Genomic DNA, 20,822 nt, shown 5'->3' with positions numbered 1-20,822 from the left:
GGCTCTCCAGCGGTGGAAGATAAGCATCTCTAATGTGCATACTCGTCCTTGAGCAGACTGTGGTACAGACCATCAGCTAGTGAGAGCCAAAATAAGACTAAGACTCCGAAACCTTCCAGGTCAGGAACCTCCCACTAGACTGGATATTAGAATAATTCCTAGTGGGTTCACAGAAGAAATATCAACTCGGTTAGATGATTTTTTGGAGACTGGTGAGGAGAACTCACGAGAAATGCTTTGGGAAGGAGTCAAGTTTATAATACAAAATACAGCCAAGAAGTATCTCGGGCCACTTAGAAGACCAAGAGACCCATGGATATCAGATTCAACATGGGATCTAATCGAAAGAAGGGCAGTTGGAAAAACAACGAGACGCAGGGACTGAAGAATATAGGAGACTACATAGAGAAGTCAGAAGAGACATCAGGCAAGACAAGGAAAACGTTTATACAGATGAGGAGACACATTTATACAAGGATGTTTTGTTTAGTTCATGAACTAAAGCACCAATTTTAAGAGCAAATTGAATGTTCAAAAGCAGGAATGGAGCAGTAATAACAGAAGAACTGGAAATCAAAAACAGATGAAACGAGAATACTGTGAGGAACTGTACAACAGAGAGGATAAAGAAAATTTCAGGAATTCTCTCACCAAGAAAATTTCGATTTGGAACCTCCTCCACTTAGGCATGAGGTTGAAAGAGCAGTTAAACAACTTAATAGCAATAAGGCCCTGGGTAGGTGCAGATGGAATCCCAGCAGAATTATTAAGGTCACAGAGGATGGAGGAATGAGTGTTTCATAGATTGATTACAATGGAGAGACAGGATCATGGCCTAGAGACTGGAAGAAATCGGTTTCCATACCACTACATAAGGAGGGAGATATGAAGGATTGCACTATTAAGAATTATTAGTTTAATTTCTCATGCAAAAAGATTTTATTAAATATAATTCTAAATATGATTGAGGCCAAACTTGAGGCAGAGAGGAATAAGGAGATTGCAATGGAGAGACAGGATCATGGCCTAGAGACTGGAAGAAATCGGTTTCCATACCACTACATAAGGAGGGAGATATGAAGGATTGCACTATTAAGAATTATTAGTTTAATTTCTCATGCAAAAAGATTTTATTAAATATAATTCTAAATATGATTGAGGCCAAACTTGAGGCAGAGAGGAATAAGGAGATTTTAGGAAAGGTAAGGGAACCGGAGATCAGATCCTTGCCTTGGACAGATCATAGAAAAATATAAAGAATTTAGACTCTGTGTGGTAATGTATTTCATAGACTACTCTAAAACCTTTGATTGTGTTCAGCACGTGAAACTGTGGGAAGTAATGAGAAGAATGGGTTTTCTTCAAGGCACTATCAGGTTGATAGTCAACTTGTACAAGAAGCAAGAATCCACGTTAAGAACAGGTGTTGGATTAACTAACTGGCTTCAGGTTGGAAAGGGCCTAAGTAAAGAATATTTACTTTCTCTTCACTTATTTAGTATATATTCTGAGGACATCATGCGTGAAGCATTGGATTAGCTCGACACAGGAATTATTACAGGTGGTAGATTGATCAGTAATCTGAAATATGCTGATGATACAGTACTCTTCTAATGACAAAGGAGAACTAGGACAAATTCTTGACAAAGTTAACGAGATCAATAAGAGCAGAGGACTTCAGTTCAATCCTAGCAAGACAAAGATTGTGGTTCTCAAAGGAAATACAGACAGGGGGGAAACTTCTGAGATATACCTTATATCTCAGTATAAACAAATATACCCTAATGGAGAAAGAATTGAGGAAGTTAGTAACGAGTGCTTGGGATCCATTAATAATGTGAAGAATTACTGTTCAGAAGAATGTCAGAAAAAGACTAGGAATGACTATAACAACAGTCAGAAACTTGTCTAAAATCTAGAAGGATGGACCTATCTCCACAAGAACAAAGTTGAGGATTTTAGATGCAGCTGATTTTCCAACAGTGACTTATGGATGTGAGACGTGGAAAAAAGAAAAAGAACAGCTGTTTTTATAGATGTGGTGTTACAGAAGGTTGTTGAGGATATCATATGCCGAAAGGCGAACAATAGGATGGGTGCTAGAAAGGATCGATAGAAATTTAAGGCTTCTTAAGGATATTGACAGAAAAAAGTTTAAATACTTTGGACACATTGAAAGGATAGAAGGTAAAGCTATTGGAAAAAGAGGAAGGGGTAGACCATCAATGAGACGGATGGATGGATGGATGGATGGTGTGTGTGTGTGTGTGTGTGTGTGTGTGTGTGTGTGTGTGTGTGTGTGTGTGTGTGTGTGTGTGTGTGTGACTGATTTTCAGAGAGTTGAACCCTCCAGAAAAGCATATACAACAATGACCAGATGGCGAGGACTGGGTGTGGCACATCACTCAGCATCTGAGTGACCATACGGCATGGAAAAACACGCTTCTAAGGCAGATTGTCTAATATAGAGGCAACCTATGGTAAAGTTGGAGCAAGCCTGTGTGCAGTCAGAACACCATCACTCTCAGAAAAACTGCATAGCACAAAGATGGTTACAAAATATGGATACTTTATTCTTTATGACTAGGATGACTATATTTTTGTTTCTATGATATGTTTTTATTTAAGAACTTAAAATTTGTAAGATTTCAAATTTCAAATTTTCACAACTGAATTCTAATCAAATTTATTTTCTAAATACTATAAGAAAGATGCAGGGTTTTAGCAAATGTAGTTTTTTTATTATAAACAAATATTTTTAACGGAGAATTCATAACAGATTCAAAAGTCAACATTAATACAGATATTTAAAAAGGGTTATACCGATTACTCTAAATGTACACCAATTACTCGTATATAGGAATGTCATATGATGCGAATTCCCCCCCCCCAAAAAAAATCTGGGAAGTGCAATGAAATAGAGGTGAGGTTTTATTACAATTTCCAAGAAGCAGTGAGTTTTTTTGTTTTTTTTCTAACTTACTGCTTCAATCCAATCAATATGGCTTCATGAATTTATGCATAAGCCTAGACAAGCTACAGCTTAGGGCTTCACCTCATTACAAGGGGTCGCTTGAAAACTATTAAACTTGAAATTTACTCAGTAGCCGGGGAGGCCTCTTTAAAGTTATAGCTTAGAGTCAGAGCACACTTCAATCCTGCTCTGCACGGACTCCTCGAAATACGAAACACTTTAAGCAACTTGGTTTAAATTATTTTGAACTTAAAATACGAATAAGTTAAAAAGAAAACCGCAGGAATTTTGACATATAGAAATGCTTCTTCCTTCCTCTCCCAACATCGCAAGAAAAGTGAGTTCAAGAAAAAGAAAAAGAAAATATTAAGTAAACATTATTTTATTATTGTTCTTTTTTAATGTTTAAGCGGGGATCTAAGGGGAGGGCTTTTTGTTGCTATCGGGCAGTTCGCGAATGGAAGTTTGTACACTGAAGATTTATGATGACATATTTGTTGACGTTCCAGGAATTCGTAATGATCTTTTTTGTAGACAACCAGAAAGCTAGTTAATTCATAAATCCAGTTAATTTCCCAACGAAACTCTCAATGAAATCATTGCTTATTATGATTGCAATATATCTGCTTCTTTTTCACACCTGTTGTAAATGCAGATGGTTAATGAGCGAAAAAATGAATTACGTACTGGGGAAGTTTAATGCAATGGCATCTTTATCTTACCAGTCATGTATAGTTGCTGAAACAGGTAAATATTCAGTGAAAACGTACCATTTCCCTTAGGGTATCATTAATTACCGATGGGCGCGTCAGACTTCATAGCATACACCTCATTTACTGCGGTGGTCGTTAATAATTTGGAACACGATAAACTACCAGGCTTCATTTGTAGTTTTATCACACCGCAACATCTATCAATGCTACAGCTCACGCTCAGAATGGAGACTAGGGGGAAAGAATGTTGAACAGATACCCTCTAGAAATTATCGATAATTTGATAAGGTGGCCAGGCAGGTAGGATTTGGATACAGTGGATGGTTAAAAGGCCTCCACCAGATGTTTAATTACTCATAACGTAGCCTACATTCTTTTTGTTTTAGAGATAAAAGAATTTCAATTAGAATCGGTGTACATGTATAGATAAACACCAGAATTTCTCACCATATTTTATTCTTCAGTCTTTTTTTTTTTTTCTCATTTTCTATTATTAGATGCCTGAAGTGGTTAGAAAAGTTCCACGCTGGATCTCTAGAGCAGGGTTTCCAGATTATGGAAAAATAAAAAAATAAGATATAAAATTAATAAAAAGAGAAAAGTCTCACATTCAGTTTTATCGTTGAATATGACACTATTATCCTGCTTGCCGAATATTTAAAATAAGCTTTTAATATATATCATCATTAAATTATATATTTAGTTCAATCCTTTATCCAAGTGTAAGCAAATAAAGTTTGCACCTGAAGTTGCGCTTGATCTTCAGGACTGGGGCAATTCGTGGCAAAGGTGGGCAAACCAGTCCTGAAGATACTTCAGACGCAAACTTTGTTTGCTTACACTTGGATAAAGAATTAAAGTTAATATATAATTTATAGTCTAACCAAGTGGGAAAAAAAAACTTCCAACAATATATCATCTTTAGTTTATATTACTGTATTATTTTGACCGTAAGCTGTACAGTTACTAAATATAAAAAAGTCAAGTTTCATAAGAAAAAAAAACATATCGATGCAAATTTCAGCAAGAAAAAGTTATATATTTAACTTATAAAAAAATAGTTGGTGTCTAAAATGTTTTTAATTAAAATCAAGTAAATTTTCTCTGTTTACATTATATAAAGTAAAAAATAGAAAAATGTAATAGTTTGACATATATTTTATTGAATATTTTATTTATTTTTGTCCAGAAAATCATATAGAAAATTGAGTTATTGGGAAGGTGAACATTACCAATTTTGAAATGTTTTCAATACATCTGCAACAGTTTTTTTTTTTTTTTTTTTTTGTATGAGAAGAATTATCTGATGTTTTTTTTTTTTTCATAAATGGCGCTAAACGTTCAATAAACAGAAAAAAAAATATTCTGCCAATTTTTTTGATATTCCACTTCCGTATTGACCGAGCACATAGCATTAACAAAATCTGTAGAATTTTGAATCCAGTTGTTATATGATCATTTAGTTCACAATTATAGTTGAAGCATAACATGCATACTCATCTGTAAAAACATATCGAATATTACAGGATTTTTTGGGGGGGAGGGAGACGGATTGAGTTCTTGACTGTTTATCCCTTCATCTGATTGAAGAAAATCTGTATGGATGGGGTGTTATTGAGCCAAAAGGCTCTGGTCATGACTGGGTAACGGCAATAGCCGTGCCTCAGTTAAAACTTCATTGACTACAGCATTGCCATCCGTTGCCCTGGATCCATTTCAAAGTCAACTCCAATATTACAGGTTTTGTACACCAAATTTCATATAAGAATTTTGCATACAAAATTTAAAATGGTTTATTCCCACTAGCGATGATAAGTTTGAGAATTTTTATGCGCAGATCTTCCAGAAAAAAGTGAACCATTAAAACATTTATGAGACTTTTTAATTTATTTTATGTAACAAAATATTTTTGAAAAATCTATTAAGAATTTTATATTTTGCAAACGTAAAATGCGCAATAAAAACAATTAAAAAAAAGTGAGCATAATTTTAAGCCTGCTTATAAGATCAAAGTGCACACACGCGCGCGCGCGATATTTTGTTGAACAGCGTATACAAAATGCATTGAGCTGAAACAAACAGTGAGATAAAGGATGAACCCAATCAATGAGAAAAGCATCACTTATCAGCCCAGTTGTCCCCCTCTGGACAAGATCTAGAAAAGGAAGTAAGCCAGTAGGTACAATATCTAAGCTACCAATGCGTACACATCCAAGTGTGATCTGGTCAAATGCTTATACAGTGAAATGGCCACTTCTTTATCTTTATGTTTATGTTGTTCTGGCACTTTTGCAACATGTCCTGAACTTTAAATCTCTCTCTCTCTCTCTCTCTCTCTCTCACCATTAGTCCAAGATCCCGTACATCCTCCAAGTCCTGTGCTGCAGGAGCTAGAGGAGGTTAATAGCAACACCAACCAATCTGGTACGTAATGTGTAGTGTATGAACTACCTTTACAGTTCCAAAATGTAAAATATTTTATTTATTGATGTTGAATTGGATCACCAGTCTTCTGCCCACCCAGTACAGCCGTTTCAAATTGTTCTGAAGAGCTCCAGCACGTCAGCATCATTCTTTATAGTGTCCCTCAATTTTGCATCATTCATTTGCAATCTATTCTCAATAAAACATTAGTGATCACAGCCAGCTCCTGGGAAGAGAATTACAGTGAGAGGCTACTGGCAATTCTCCTCTGAGATACAATTCCTGTATACTTCGATATATATATTAAAGAAGCAGTGTCATATCCAATCAACTGACCGATTATTCACAACCATTTGCCACATCTTACATACTAGATGATCATATGATATGACAGATTGACCAAATGTGTTCGGAAAACCTACAAATGTAACAGATCCCTCATCTACCACTGTACTCACTTTAGTATAAAATGTAACTAGATTACTTAAATAAGATCTCCTTTTCACAATCTCGTGTTGATCTATCTTATACAATTGTGAAAAGGAGATCTTATTTAAGTTTTAAGATCTTATTAAAATTACTGACCAATGCAAATTGGTCAGTAATTTTAATTAGTTCACAAAATGAATTAGTTCACAAAATGCGTGCTTGTCTACGTATGTGGGAAGTGTTTTAAATTTCGAAAGTAGTTTCATATAACAATAATACATTCCACATTTTTTCCTCTTCAAGATAACTTCAGCTGTCGCAGTAATGAGAGGCTTTTACCCAATACTGAATTTTATGGCGTCTTCTAACAAGACACGCGCCGTCTCATATTGCGAATAATGCTGGAAAAGAAAAAAAAAAAGAAAGAAAAAAAAAGGATGTTAGCAGTTATGGCAAGTCTTCTATTGCAGTGCTTCCCAAACTTATGGATGTAAAGGCCCCTTTGAAAATATTAAAATATTTCACGGCTCCCACCGAAAAAAAAAAAATCGTGATATAGACATATATTGTTATAATAAATATTATAACAATAATAACAAGCGCTAAAAACTTGGCCGTTTTAAATGAGCGCAAAATTTTGCGTTTGTAAGGTTTTTGTGCTTGTTATCAATAACTTTAAAATGAAACTTATATCAATAAGCATATATTTACTAATATTAATTAAGCACCGAAATACGCAAGAAGCAAAATTTGTGAACCAACGCCAACGTATGATTTTTTCCATTAAAATGTAAAAAATAATAAAAAAGAAATATAAAAATTAAATACGTTTATTTTAAGATAAAAAAAAATATCTACTCAGTCTTAATACATTTTAAATTTGATTTCATTATTTCACGCCCCCCCCCCCCCTCAACAAAACTAACGGTCCCCAAGGAGGCCGCGGCTCACAGTTTGGGAAGCGCTGTTCTATTGAAGATAAAAACTTGGTTGATCGAATAATGTGGAAAATAATATTAATCTGAAATTAAACTTCATCATGTTATTGTCGTTGTGTCTGTTACCAACATTCATTGCTAACGATACAGGACTAGAGAAAGTAGGACAGAATTTTTAATCTCTCTCCACATTATAAAGATGGTTGTTATCTTTTAATAAAATCAATGTTTTTCTATATCACTTGTACAGCATTTTCTCTCTACGCTCTTTTTTCCTTCTTTCAACGTTCTATGCTCGTGATGGGTTTTTTTTTCATGTTTTTTAATTAGGCACACGAAACTTGAAGCTTTTTAATTCCATGTAAGCTCATCAGTTAGCCCTAGAGTACAATGGCAGGTCTTGCGTTTGTTTGGACATGCTTTGTTCCTGTCCTTTCATCAAAATACTTTTTATTCACTATTCTTTAAGTACAAAGGAATGCAGACGAAAAAGGAACAGTCAGCAAAGTCAGGTTTTTTGGTTTTAACCAAAATATTATGGAGTAGGGGGAGGGAAGCTGGAATAAATTAAAACGCGAAGAATCAACGGGTATATTTCGTTATCATAAGAGGTGAGTTGCTTAACATTACTAAATTAATAATTCGTTTGGCGAATTCTAGATGTCATTATGACTAGATGAAAGAAATCAGCTTCAAGTTTTTTTTTTTATTCTACTTAAACATACACGAAAAATCTTATTAAAAACATTTTTGAAGAGACCATTAGAAAGAAATTTCCGGCAAGGCCTAAGCTTCTTACAAGAACATGCCATTATTACTCGTACAAAAGCGTATATCCATTGCTTTCATCTCCAGGTATTTGCATCACGTGTGTGCTCTCAACTCCTCGAGTCTTATATGTCTATTCCTCAGAATTTTTCTATTGGATTTTATATCATTATTCCCTTTGGAAGTTCAATTCTAAGTAAAGATTATCTTTTTTGACAATTATATATTTCCTATTTGAAAGTGGATTTTTTTTTAACACAAATATTTTTCTTTCATAATGTTTTTCATAATACAGAGCGAAACACACTTCCGAAAGGCAGTGTATTTTGCACTGTATTACTTCACGCGCAAACTTTGCTTGTGCTTTTCGGTATAGGATTAAAGCAATATAATTTCTTGTCAATTGTAATTCAGTTGAAATGAAACTGGTATCATTTGCTGAGTATTAGAAGTCATACTTAAATGTCATTTTTTTTTATTATTGAGGAAATTTTTGATATTTTAATCTTGATATTTGTTGATCCTATTTCTCTCAAGTGTAACACACAATTTGGATTCTTCCCTCCCTCCCCCTACTGGCTCAGTGGGTATCAACGATGCCTTTTTGTTGAAAAGCCTGAGTTCGAATCCCATCTAAGATTAAAATACCGATTTTTTTTTTTTTTTTTTTTTTTTACTCCCGGAAACTTTCAAACACTCGCAATTAACCCCCCCACCCCCCTACACAGACTAGGTGAGGAATTCTGGTTCCTTAAGTCGCCATTGTAAAAGTAACTCCTTAGTGAAATTGTAAAGTAATTAATTTTATGAAGTCTGCTTCTTAAAATGGATCAAATTGCACATCCGCTCATTTGTTCATATAATAAACAGACCACGGCTTGCCGAATTTTAACCACAGATCTCAGCTTTAACCACAGATCTAAATAATAATAATAATAAACTCGAGCAGTTTAATAAAAATAACAAAAACAAAATAAAAAAAAAATACTAACGATGGCATCCGTGATATTTAACCGAACTTTGACCATATAATATAGTAATTTCTTACATTGCTTAAAGCAGGGCTGTCCAACCTTAGGTAATCCGAGGGTCGCATTAAAAAAAAAAATAAATAAATAAAAGATTTATCCGAGAGCCGCATCAAAATGCGTATCTAGTAATTTGGTGAGCAGCAGCGACACAACCTCGAACAAACGAACAACACTAATTGACCCTAATCGCGCTCTCACGTTTCCCGTGAGTGCCCGGAGCATGCGCGTTGGAACAAAACAGTGTAAGAACGCTTCTTTGACACATCTAATATTTGAAAAACACGTGGATATATAGCGATGTAAAAACACCAAATAAAATGACCAACATCGAGATTATCGATTAGTGATAGAATTAAAATATCTAATACGCATCTGATTCAAAGTGTTATTTTTTTATTATTTCGCTCGTGAAAATCCAAACCCACAATCACAAAATATCACCGCGGGACGCATGCGGCCCGCGGCAGTGCTTTGGACAGCTCTAGCTTAAGGCACTCTGAAAATTTCGGCACAGTCCGACCGAAAAGGAAGGTTATCAGCGGGAACAATTCCCACAGACTCTGATTATTTATTGCAATAGAATTGTTTAGTCGATTGTAACCAATTGTTTTTCGACTGATTTATTCATTTGTCTGAAAATAAGCGATATTTCCTAAAAAAATATATAATTTGAGAAAAAAATAATAACAAAAGTACTGAGCAGTGATCTGAACGAAGTCAAAATCAACTATTTGGTTCGCCAAAAATAACTTCACAATACAGACAAACTACCACAATCGATGCATTTGGCCCAGTTATGTTTCCTCCAACCTGTACCTTAGATGGCCACACACACACAAAGCCACGTGTACCTGAAGCCCCCCCCCCACTTTAAACATATCTGAATACATTTATTTTCTTGTTGGTAACGTCAATCTGGAATTCAAAGGGAAAATAAATAATAATAATCGGATTCTGTTCGTATTTAATAATTCTTTATAACGATTTTTATAATCCATCGCGATGCGTTTCTAATCCAGTTTAAAATTATTTAAAAAGAAATTAAGGAAATATTGGTATGATAGAATGTCAAAATACTCACGTCAAAAATGTCATTTTTTCCAGCGCCTCTTCCTCCTCCTCCCCCTTAATAGTACACTGTTATTTAAACATAAACCCTATAATTCATCTCCCACGACCTCAATTTGAATCTAAAAATGGCAATGGAAATATCGTTTTATAAACAGCAAATGTTCTGCTTCGCTGTTCAACATACAATAAAAGCAATTACACCAAGAGAAAGAAACCAGAAATTTTATATTGTTGTGGTGTAATTGGCATCATGGGAAATCTCACCATTTCTAAATCAAAGCTTAATGGGGTTCTTCTGAGAAAAGTTGAACTATTTGCTTCACAGGGCTATCCGTTATTTTTTTTCCTGTCTCTATGAAATTTTCAGTTTAAATATAATTTCCTGCGTACAGAAGGAATGCCCAATGCGAAGTTGAATATCACTTTGTTATTTTGTTACTGAAGTTTCGTATTTTGTTTATTTTTAATAGCATATTAATGTAAATTGCAAATCTTAAATTCATTACAGTGAACACAGAGATTTCAAATATGAAAGAAAACAATTATTTGAAATATGTTACTTGAATTGTGAATAAAATGATCTATCTGTTATATTCTAGAGCAGTGCTTCCCAAACTTCTGGATGTCAGGGCCCCCCTTTGGAAAAATTTCAACATTTCACAGTCCCCCTCGATAATATAGACATATATTATGATAATATTTATTGTATTTATATTCAATACAAAACATACACAGCGAATATTGCAAAAATCAAACGCAAATATTACATTTTTAGCATCTTACATACACATTTGACATGGCACATTATCTCAGATTTTTTATATAGATAGATATATTGTTATTGTGCATTTGCAGTACAAGTACATGAAACTTAAAACGATTAGTAATAAAGAAAGAATTAAAAACATAAAAGAAGTTTAATAACAATTTAATGTGATGGATGTGTTTCAATACTGCTACACAAAAAAGTCAATTTCAGGTGAAATATTTCAAACTGCAATTCTTAGATTTCTGCTTGAAATGAAACTTATATGAATAAGCATATATTTATTAATATTCATTAAGCGCCGAAATACGCAGGAAGCGAAATTTGTGAACCAACACCAAGCTGTGATTTTTTCCATTAAAATATAAAAAATTACAAAAAAGAAATAATAAATAAAAATTAAATACGTTTATTTTAAGATAAAAAAATCTACTCAAGTCTTAAAACATTTTACATTTGTTTTCATTATTTCACGGGCCCTCCCTCAACAAAACTTACGGCCCCCAACGGGGCCGCGGCCCACAGTTTGGGAAGCGCTCTTCTAGAGTGTAATCAAAAAGATGTCTGCCGTTTCCTAATTTGCTGTATTTTTCAAATTACTTGAGAAACGTTTTATAAATCACAATAGAAAATTATGGATTAGACCATAAAGATATGTGATGCCTAAGTTGTTGAACGAAGTGCTGTGCCTGTATAGTAACCAATTGTGTTTGAAAGATTTTCCATTAATTTATCTTTTTCTTAGAACACTCGAGAGTATATATGACTTATATTACGGAATTCTTAATCTGTGTGTGCCCAAAGAGAAAACAGACATAGCTGGTTGAGTGGTTAGCGTATCTGCTTCCTAACAAATAGGCCGGGAATTTGTATTATGATTGTCTTTAGGTGGGAGATGATTTTCATCGCCTGATGCGCCTGAAATATAATCAGAACTGAAGCAACTCGTATATAGAAGCTAATGACTTCACATCACTTGTCTTGGTATCCCATAATGCAAGGCACATATCCGTACGGGTATGTATAATGCTATGCATTATGGGAAGGGTCACTACCCAGACGGGTTTCGACCTTTATTGAGATCTCTTCAGTGGGAGCCAGACCCAGAGGTGGTGATACTAAGGTGGAAATAATGGAGAAGTCATATTTTCATATACGAGTAGCCAAAAGGTGTCATCACACCTTATCAGTGGCGCACCCAGGAGGGGTGGATAGCCCTCCCCCCAAAAAAAAGAAACAGGAAAAAAACATTAGAAAATTTTCCAAAAATCTTTTCCTAATTAAAATTAATTTTTTTATTTATGTTGTGTCGTGTCTTCTATTTCTATACTACTTATGAATTAGTGGTCACATAAGGTGGGAATACCCTATAGCTATCAGGAATCACGGCCGCTGTGAACGTAAGGCGAACGAGGTAGTGCTCAGGCGGACTGAGCGTTACTCCGTTTGCCCGAGCCGGTCACTGCAGATGCTCAGTCATAGGTGGTATGCAATGCGTAGTGTCTATTCGCAAATCGTCTACTCAACTCGGCCCACCTCCAGGATTAAATCCTGAGTGCGCCACTGCATCTTATTATTAAAATACTCGGGATAAGAGATAGTTTTGGAAGTTTTTCCACTTGGTTTTACTATACTATAGTATAACAGTATAGTATAGCATAAAAAGTTATACTATAAATTATATTTCAGGCGCAAACTTTGTTTGCTTACCCTTGGATAAAGGATTAAACCAATTATATAACTTCTTTGTATCTTTAATCTATTTTTCTTCTTTCAAATCGCTATATCTTTCTTGGAACTCATCGGAAATCCCCTGAAGTTTTAGGAATTAAAAAACACTCCTTGAGAAACACAGGCCTTGCATGATATCCCTTGAATGAGTATTTTGATAATTAGACGCGGTACAGTTTCTTTTTCCCCTTCCTTTCATCTTTTAAACTAGAATGTGGTTTTCTCCAGTTCAGCCGCTGGCTTTTACCAGCAAGTTAAAAGTGCTAGCAGTGCAAGTCGACAGTGTGTTTTGCTTTCGCCTCATGGCGACCAAAAAGCTGATGGCAGCAGGATGGGCAGGAGGCGTCTCTTATGTAATAAAAACCTCCCCTCCCAAAACCTTATGCGTTAGCGTGTCGGGAACCACTCAACTTCAAACCGAGTTTAGACAAAGTCGTCTGTTTCCCATTCCAACAGTAGACTTTGTGAATAGGCCGACTTCCGGTAGACAGTGTGCTCTAAGTTCCGTTACTCATGACGGGGAAGCACCAGATTGCAACACGGGGAAAAATTGTGCTTCGGTGACTCACACACCAGAAGTTAATATGCAGGCGGACCAAGACGGCGGTGTGCCAGGCACTAAAAGATGAAGGGTGGAGAGTTGAAAGTCGAATTGCAGATCGCTATCAGCGTGCCAGCATGTGGCTGTGTGGCAAGTGGGTGGCTTCCGGACGCGTGACCTCCGAATAACTCATTGACGATGTTGCCTCGTGTCAACATTCTTCTTCTTCCTTTTTTTTTTTTTTTTTCATATCCTCTTATGGTCTGTACATAACTTTTTTAAGGATTGCATGCTAAGCAGCAAAATTTAATAGGACTGTTTTCTTTTTCTTTTTTCTTTCTTTTTTCTTTTTTTTTTTTTTTTTTTTCATCTCAGACTATCTTTTCTCGAAAAAGAAAAAATTGCCTGGGGCTGTTATTACCGTCAGGTAAGAGTGCAATAAAGTAGGGAATGCAATTATAGTATCAAGTTCCTCAGAGAGAGAGAGAGAGAGAGAGAGAGAATGAAAATTTGGTTTTAAGAGGAAACGTTGTAATGGATGCCAGTATACAATTAGTGTTATTTTGTCCTGATGCAAATTTAGACAAACTTTTTTGTCATTTTAATATTTAATATAAAAATTTTAAGTGGTTAAAAATGTATGTTGTAAAACGTTTAAAAAGTGCAGTTGTTGCTTCCACCGTAATTCCGAAACAGCTAAGACTTTGAAACAAATGCATTATCTGTCGAATGCATTCTCCTGATTAGTTTGTCTGTTTTACGATATATAAAAATATTGAGTTACGGGAAGAGAATACCTTTTCACCTCAGCATGAGACCAAATATAGTTCATACAATATCTGTTGAAATAGCCCTTATAACTTCGCGTTCTTGACAAGATTCGAACCCAAGTCAGATTACCGACTTGGGTTCGAATAATCTCTACATGCTAAGGTTTAGGACCACCACCAGATGGCAACACTTATCTGATCCAATCATTCCCCGTGAAAGCCTTGATTCATTGGTAGCTTGAGCTCACTATCAGCGATCGATGAAGGGCGAGTTTTGGATGCTCATCGAGTTCAAAAAATTTAATTGGGACTAAATGAGCTTCGTCTACTGCCTTTGGGAATAAAAGGCACTAGAGGGTTTATTTATTTTATAAATGTGCTTTGAGAGAGTTGTATATTTTTTTTTTTTTTTTTTTACTTCTGTATTTGTTCTGATTCTACAATGTTGGTCATAAAACAAGCCTTTCCAGTTTGGTTGAAAACTAAACTGAGCATTTACTCGTACTTCCTTGAAGGTTCGAATGAAAAATAAATAAAAGAATAGTTTCCTTATTGGAGGTAAAAGTTCATATCGCGTGCTATTTGGAATTCCATTTCTCTCGCAAACTTCAAATTGTTGCTTTACGTATTCACTTTCTTTTAACTTTATAATTTCTTTGTACAATGAAAAGAATCATGTATTTCATTTTGTAGATATAAAGGACGAAAAGAAGATACAAAAAAAGTCTTTGTTTTTTTTTTAAATATGCACCGCTGTTTCTAGGAAAATTAAATTGCTTCGACTAATCGAAGAAGGCTTAACAAATCGATGGGATTACAGACCGTAACACTTTTAATTGCATAGCGAATTTTTCCAAGTAAACTTATGCAGTCATTTGTTGTATACGATTATTATGGGAAAGAATCCGAGAGAGTTGCCATGGCATCCAGAGATGCACGTGTTGGTATTATGAATAACTTGCATATGCGTGTACATAGTGATTTGTTTATGCCAGTGATTTTCAACCGTTTTCATAACACGGCACACCTAGACTAATTATTAAAATTCTGCGGCACACTAAAAATATATTCTTTTAATTTTTTTGATAATCTGGCAAAAAATAGGCATGATTTTGATTGATTTACACACACACACACACAAGAAGATGGAAGACCAGACACTAATAAATAAATGCGCAAATTACGACATTATTTCTTTCACTTAATTTGTTTTCATAAATCTCGCGGCACACCTGAAGACCTCTCGGGGCACACCGGTTGAAAATCGCTGGTTTATGCCATATTATTCAACGTATAGCACAAATAAGGAAAAGTTTCATATATTTTCGTTCATTGAAGAAAAATAAAATGCAAAAAAAAAAAAAAAAAAGGTAACAAACCTCAATACTGTACGAGTGCATTTGTATTGTATCACGTTGTATGTACAGTATTTGTGGGAAATAGCGTCATTGTGGTTTTGAATTCTTGCCTATGCAGTAGGCAAGAATGTTTGTTGATTATGTTTAGGTAGTAGCTGGGCTGACATGGCCTTGTATGACACTACCATTCTGCATCAGGGGAAGGCTTGTCTAACGTTTAGACCACCCTCCAAAGGTATTCACTTACAAAATTAAAATTAGAAAATTCTCATTAGACATTTCTCAAATTTTGAATATTTATTGAATATTAATCTAATATTTTTTTTATTTATCACAGCAATGCATCTTTCGAAAAGGAATCCTTGCTGCTCCAGATAAACGGGTTTTCAGTTCTTAACCGATCTGTCCGTTTCTTAGGTAAGTGTATTTTCTAGTATTTTGGCCTTCATTAGCGTTGTCATCTCGAAACGTGTTTCCTGGAGAGAATCTTTTCTTCATCGATCGAGCTGTGTGATAAGATGACGTCGTTGTGTAACATCCCTTCCCTTTCTGGAAGCACCTGCGACTCTTTACGTGTGAGGATTTCATCTTGTTTGCGGTGACAAGTGGCAGTGGTCGCACATTAGGATCATATAAGAATCCGCGCGGGTATTTTGTTTGCTCTTTCTTATTGCAGTCCATGACTCACGACACAGAGAATTAAATGGAATTTTCTTTTGCGTACTGCTTTATCTTGCTTTTTGCCGGACATCCTTAATCCTTTGAATTTTACAGAGTGAGTTTGTGAATTATGGTTTCACTTATAATTTTTAATAAAAGTTGAACATATTTCTGAAAAAAAAAAAAAACGTTGATACTCTCGCACCCGATGCACGTGGGATTTCGTACGTTTCAACGAAACTTTGTGTGTGTGTGTGTGTGTGTGTGTGAGAGAGAGAGAGAGAGAGAGAGAGAGAGACATAATGACACATAACCAGCTCCTAGAAATATTTATCCCCTGACATTATCTTACTGTTTTCGTTTTTTGTAAAATTGTATTTATTCTGTGTTATTCTATCGAATTACTGCACTTTAAGATAATGAGATCTACGAGGGCTGTTGAATAAGTAATAAGACTAATTTTACTGTCGCGAAACCACTCATCACAATATTAATTTCTGTGGAATAAAGAAATGTTGCTGTCTGTATTAACAAACGAGGTTGATAGATGGCGTATACGGGCTGATGTGCCAGAGTGTCACGTGACTAAACGCAAGCTTGTTTCGGTGCGCCTAAGAGCCGCGACCAGTCGTCGAAAATGAAGCGTCCTTGGAACAGCGTTTTGCGATTAAATTTTGGGTGCATTTGCAAAAATCAGCATCGGACACTTTTAACATGATACGCGAAGCTCTCCGCGATGAAGCAATGTCGAGGGCAAGTGTTTTTCGCTGGCATAAAACTTTTAAGGAAGGAAGGCAAAATGTGGAAGATCTTGAACGTGATGGAAGACCTTCAACGTCCATCACAGAGACAATGATCAACACAGCAGCAATTATCATCAAGGAGGATCGCAGAATTACAGTACGTCAGCTGCATGTTGTCCTGAATATTTCTGTGGGAGGTGTTCACTCAATCATGGCTGAACACATGGGACTGAAACGTGTTTGCGCCCGATGGATTCCCAAACTCTTGACACCGGAGCAAATGCAGCATCAGGTGGATGTGTGCATAGAATGGAAAGAAAGACTGGAACAAGAACGCGACAACTTCTTAAAACGCATCATTACAGCAGATGAAGCATGGTTGTATCACTATGACCCTACAATGAAACAACAAAGCACTGAATGGAAGCATCCGTCTTCGCCTATCCCCCCAAGAAAGCAAAAACTGTAAAATCGGCTGGTAAAGTTATGACCATAATGTTTTTTGACTACGAAGGCATTGTTTACCAACACGCTGTAGAACCCGGGAATACTGTAAACGGCTCATACTATGCGGATGTTTTACGGACAATGGTACAGCACGTCAAAAGGAAGCGTCCATTGCTGAAGAATGGCTTCTTATTGCACCACGATAATGCAAGGCCACATATTGCTGGCGGTGTAGTGGACTTTTTGCAGAAGAACAACATAGATATCCTACCACACCCTCCATACAGTCCTGATCTCGAACCGTGCGATTTCTGGCTGTTTCCTCAGCTCAAGAAACCACTAAGAGGCCGCCATTTCGAAAGCAACAAGGCATGTGTAAAAGCTGCGGAGGCGGTTTTGAAAGAACTCTCAACAAACGGACTTTTACATGTGTTTAAGAAGTGGACGCAACGTTGGAACAAATGCATCGCGTCTCACAGTAGTTACTTTATAAAAGACCATGTAAATGATGACGAGTAAAGGTAATCTGTTTTCTGTATAAATATAGTCTTATAACTTATTGAACAGCCTCCGTATATTTTGCAAAATTCGCATTTTTCTTTTATTATTATGAATCCAAGTTTATCTATTATTATTGTTGTTGTAAATTCACATTCAGCTATTATTATTATTATTATTATTATTATTATTATTATTATTATTATTATTATTATTATTATTATTATTAAATTAACGTAATTTTTAAAACACATTATGTATTTATATTTAAGTGTTACATGGAAAAGCAGCATGATGTATTTACATTTATAATTCTAAATGCATATCGCAATGGGAATTATCATTAATTAACATAATGAGAAATCAGCGATATATTATGGTGTTGGAATTTAAATTAATCTTTTAAATATTAAAAGACTAATATTTTTTTATTTTCCACAGCAATGCATATTATTTATTTATAAGTGTTAGTTTATTTATTATAAGAATTGCTCTATCGGATATGAATTTTCAGATACACGAAATATTATTATATCTTATGTATTGTATATGAAATATCTTGTTATATAAGTTACAATATGAAATAAGAACAAAATAAATATTAAAGATTTTAGTTCCGAATTACAGAAATGAAATAGGAAATAATGAAAAAACATAATACCCTTTTATTGAAAGTTTATCGCATTGGAAGCGGGATAAACGCGTAGAGGAAGAAGAATGAAAAGTTTGAAAGTTTATAGGAAATCACACTTTTTTCCTTCTTTTGAAATGTGACGCATGCGCAATGCACAATCGCGACAAGTAACTAGAGACCGATAACTAAAGAACCGTTGTTTTTAGTACAGTTCCATGAATGCAAGAACAAAAAGACAGATATAGATATTCTCGTAATGAATCTTGTGTCATTTTCTATATAAAAAAGTATCAATAATAAAAAAAAAAAACCGTTGCGTGGTATTAAAATAGATTCGAATAGAACATTGGTCATGCACCAACAAACATTAAACTCGACTCGACCTGAATATATCCTACAATTTGCATCATACTGTGTTACTAGATTTTTTTCTTTCTCTCTCTCTAAAGAGTCATCACTGTAAATAAACTGCAGATCTCAGAACAGTACAGAATAATTTAACATCTAATGTTACTTCAGCGCGGCAGTACTTCCCGCATAGTTTAGTACAGCGTTGAAGTAACGTAGGGTGGTACCACATCTAGATTGGCAATCAGGCGAAACACATTTTACGACAGCAATTTCAGAACAATCATCTCGTGTCACTTTCCTTTTCAGTAGCTGTCCCTCTTCGCCGCCCCCAACAGCCAAATTACTGAATACGAGGTGGGGAATGTTGAAGTGACCCTATATACCGTGGGAAGTTGTCGCACCATTGCCAATCGTAGACGCCTGCGAAGCTTATTGAACTGTTGTTGGGTTAACGCGGCTCTTAACAGTCGTCTATTAGTGGTAAACTTGGAATACTCCATCACGTGCTTTCCCAGGTAATGGTGTCGGTAACTAGTTTAGCAGAAAGATCTGATTTCTTCCATTAAAATATCCATCGATATTTTTACTCGACTTCGGAAAATTTTGGCTTTTTTTTTTTTTTTCAACATTTAGAACGACAAATTAGACTTTACAACATATTCGATATATTTCATAGTATTAGTTGTGTTTGTAATTTTCAAAATAACATCATTCAAGTCTATTATGCGAACTTTCTAATGTTGTCATGGCAACAGTGGTTGTTGTTAATTTCGTTATTGAATTTCGCAACGAGAATTTCAACAGTTCTGTGAAATTCAATTTGAAGTTTCGCAGATCGCTTTTCACAATTTATTTACACAAATCACGATCAAAAAGCATTACTTATATTTCAACATATTTAAAATGGAGACAAAATTGACCTATTTCTAAAATTGTTTGCATTTATAGCCGTCTGTTTCCTGGTATATATATTTCTAAAAGCAATGTAAAGAGGGCGCTGGAAAACTGAAAAGTACAAACTGTAGTCTTTTAGTTCCAATAAAAGAAGAGCAGTGAGAGATTTTTTCCTTATGTAATGAGTTTTAGGGAGGATCAGAATTGTGGCGCTGTTATAAACTGTTACAAAAGCAATACGATGCGTGTTGATGCGTGGAAAAAAAAAGACTGAAATAATGAATGTTCTTATGCATTATGAATGGAGCTAGTGGCGCCCTTAGGGGCGGCGTAATCGTTCTGTGCCTGTAGTCAGTCGCGAAGAATGGGGAGGGACAAGTGAATTTTTGGTGAGGACTGCAAATGATTGCATGCACAATCTGGCTCTTTCTTCGAAAGGAATTTAAGGCATTTTTTTTCTTTGTAAGACTTTTGAAGGTTGAAAACGATTTTAAATGATAATCTCATGTTCCATTGATATTTAGTCAATCAAGCCATGCAACCGGCTTTGAAAAAAAAAATCAATTTTTTTATCATTTCATAAACAGAACGCACATTAGAGACATTTTTTCGTAACATACATGCGAAAAATGTTAGTAGTAACTCCCTTTCTTCCATTCTCTGTGTCATTAATGTAATTATTTCTTGTTGTTACGAATATTTTTTTACCACACTTTTTTGCTTGCACTGCGAATTCCAAGGTTTCGCAATTGGGATTCACCTAGAACAAATATTAAAAAAAAAAAAAAAAAAGGAAGTTTTTGAAATGGCAGCCTTATGCGGGCTTTTGAAGAGTACGATTTTGGCATATTGTATACATATTTTTTCGTTTTATTTTTAATGCATTTTTTTTACATTTTCTTTTCAAGTACAGTACCTCAAAGGCTGCTCTGCTTTATGAATTGTCTTTCTTAGTTTTCCATTCTTCTTGTTTATATTCATTTTCAGTGACCTATCTTCAGTGAGTACTTATATTGCAGGACAATGAAGATGTCCTTCAAAAATCAGTTTGTGAATTGCATGAAATAAGCACAACTTAACA

General features: G+C 35.1%; 1 protein-coding gene across 1 annotated transcript in view; it reads left to right on the top strand.

Moving 5' to 3' along the window:
* The window catches only part of LOC150104894 (xylosyl- and glucuronyltransferase LARGE1-like), a 413,744-nt gene that overhangs the window by 90,682 nt on the left and 302,240 nt on the right, over positions 1-20,822 (top strand). Inside the window, exon 2 of the mRNA XM_090396042.1 lies at positions 15,852-15,931. The gene's annotated coding sequence lies outside the window, so the exon portion shown is untranslated. The remainder of the gene's footprint in view (positions 1-15,851; positions 15,932-20,822) is intronic.

The sequence above is a fragment of the Typopeltis vanoorti genome, chromosome 7 (genome assembly GCF_054136105.1).
Source record: "Typopeltis vanoorti isolate ZY-2024b chromosome 7, IOZ_Tvanoo_1.0, whole genome shotgun sequence".
Classification (NCBI taxonomy): domain Eukaryota; kingdom Metazoa; phylum Arthropoda; class Arachnida; order Uropygi; family Thelyphonidae; genus Typopeltis; species Typopeltis vanoorti.
This window is presented reverse-complemented; position numbering and strand designations above follow the sequence as displayed.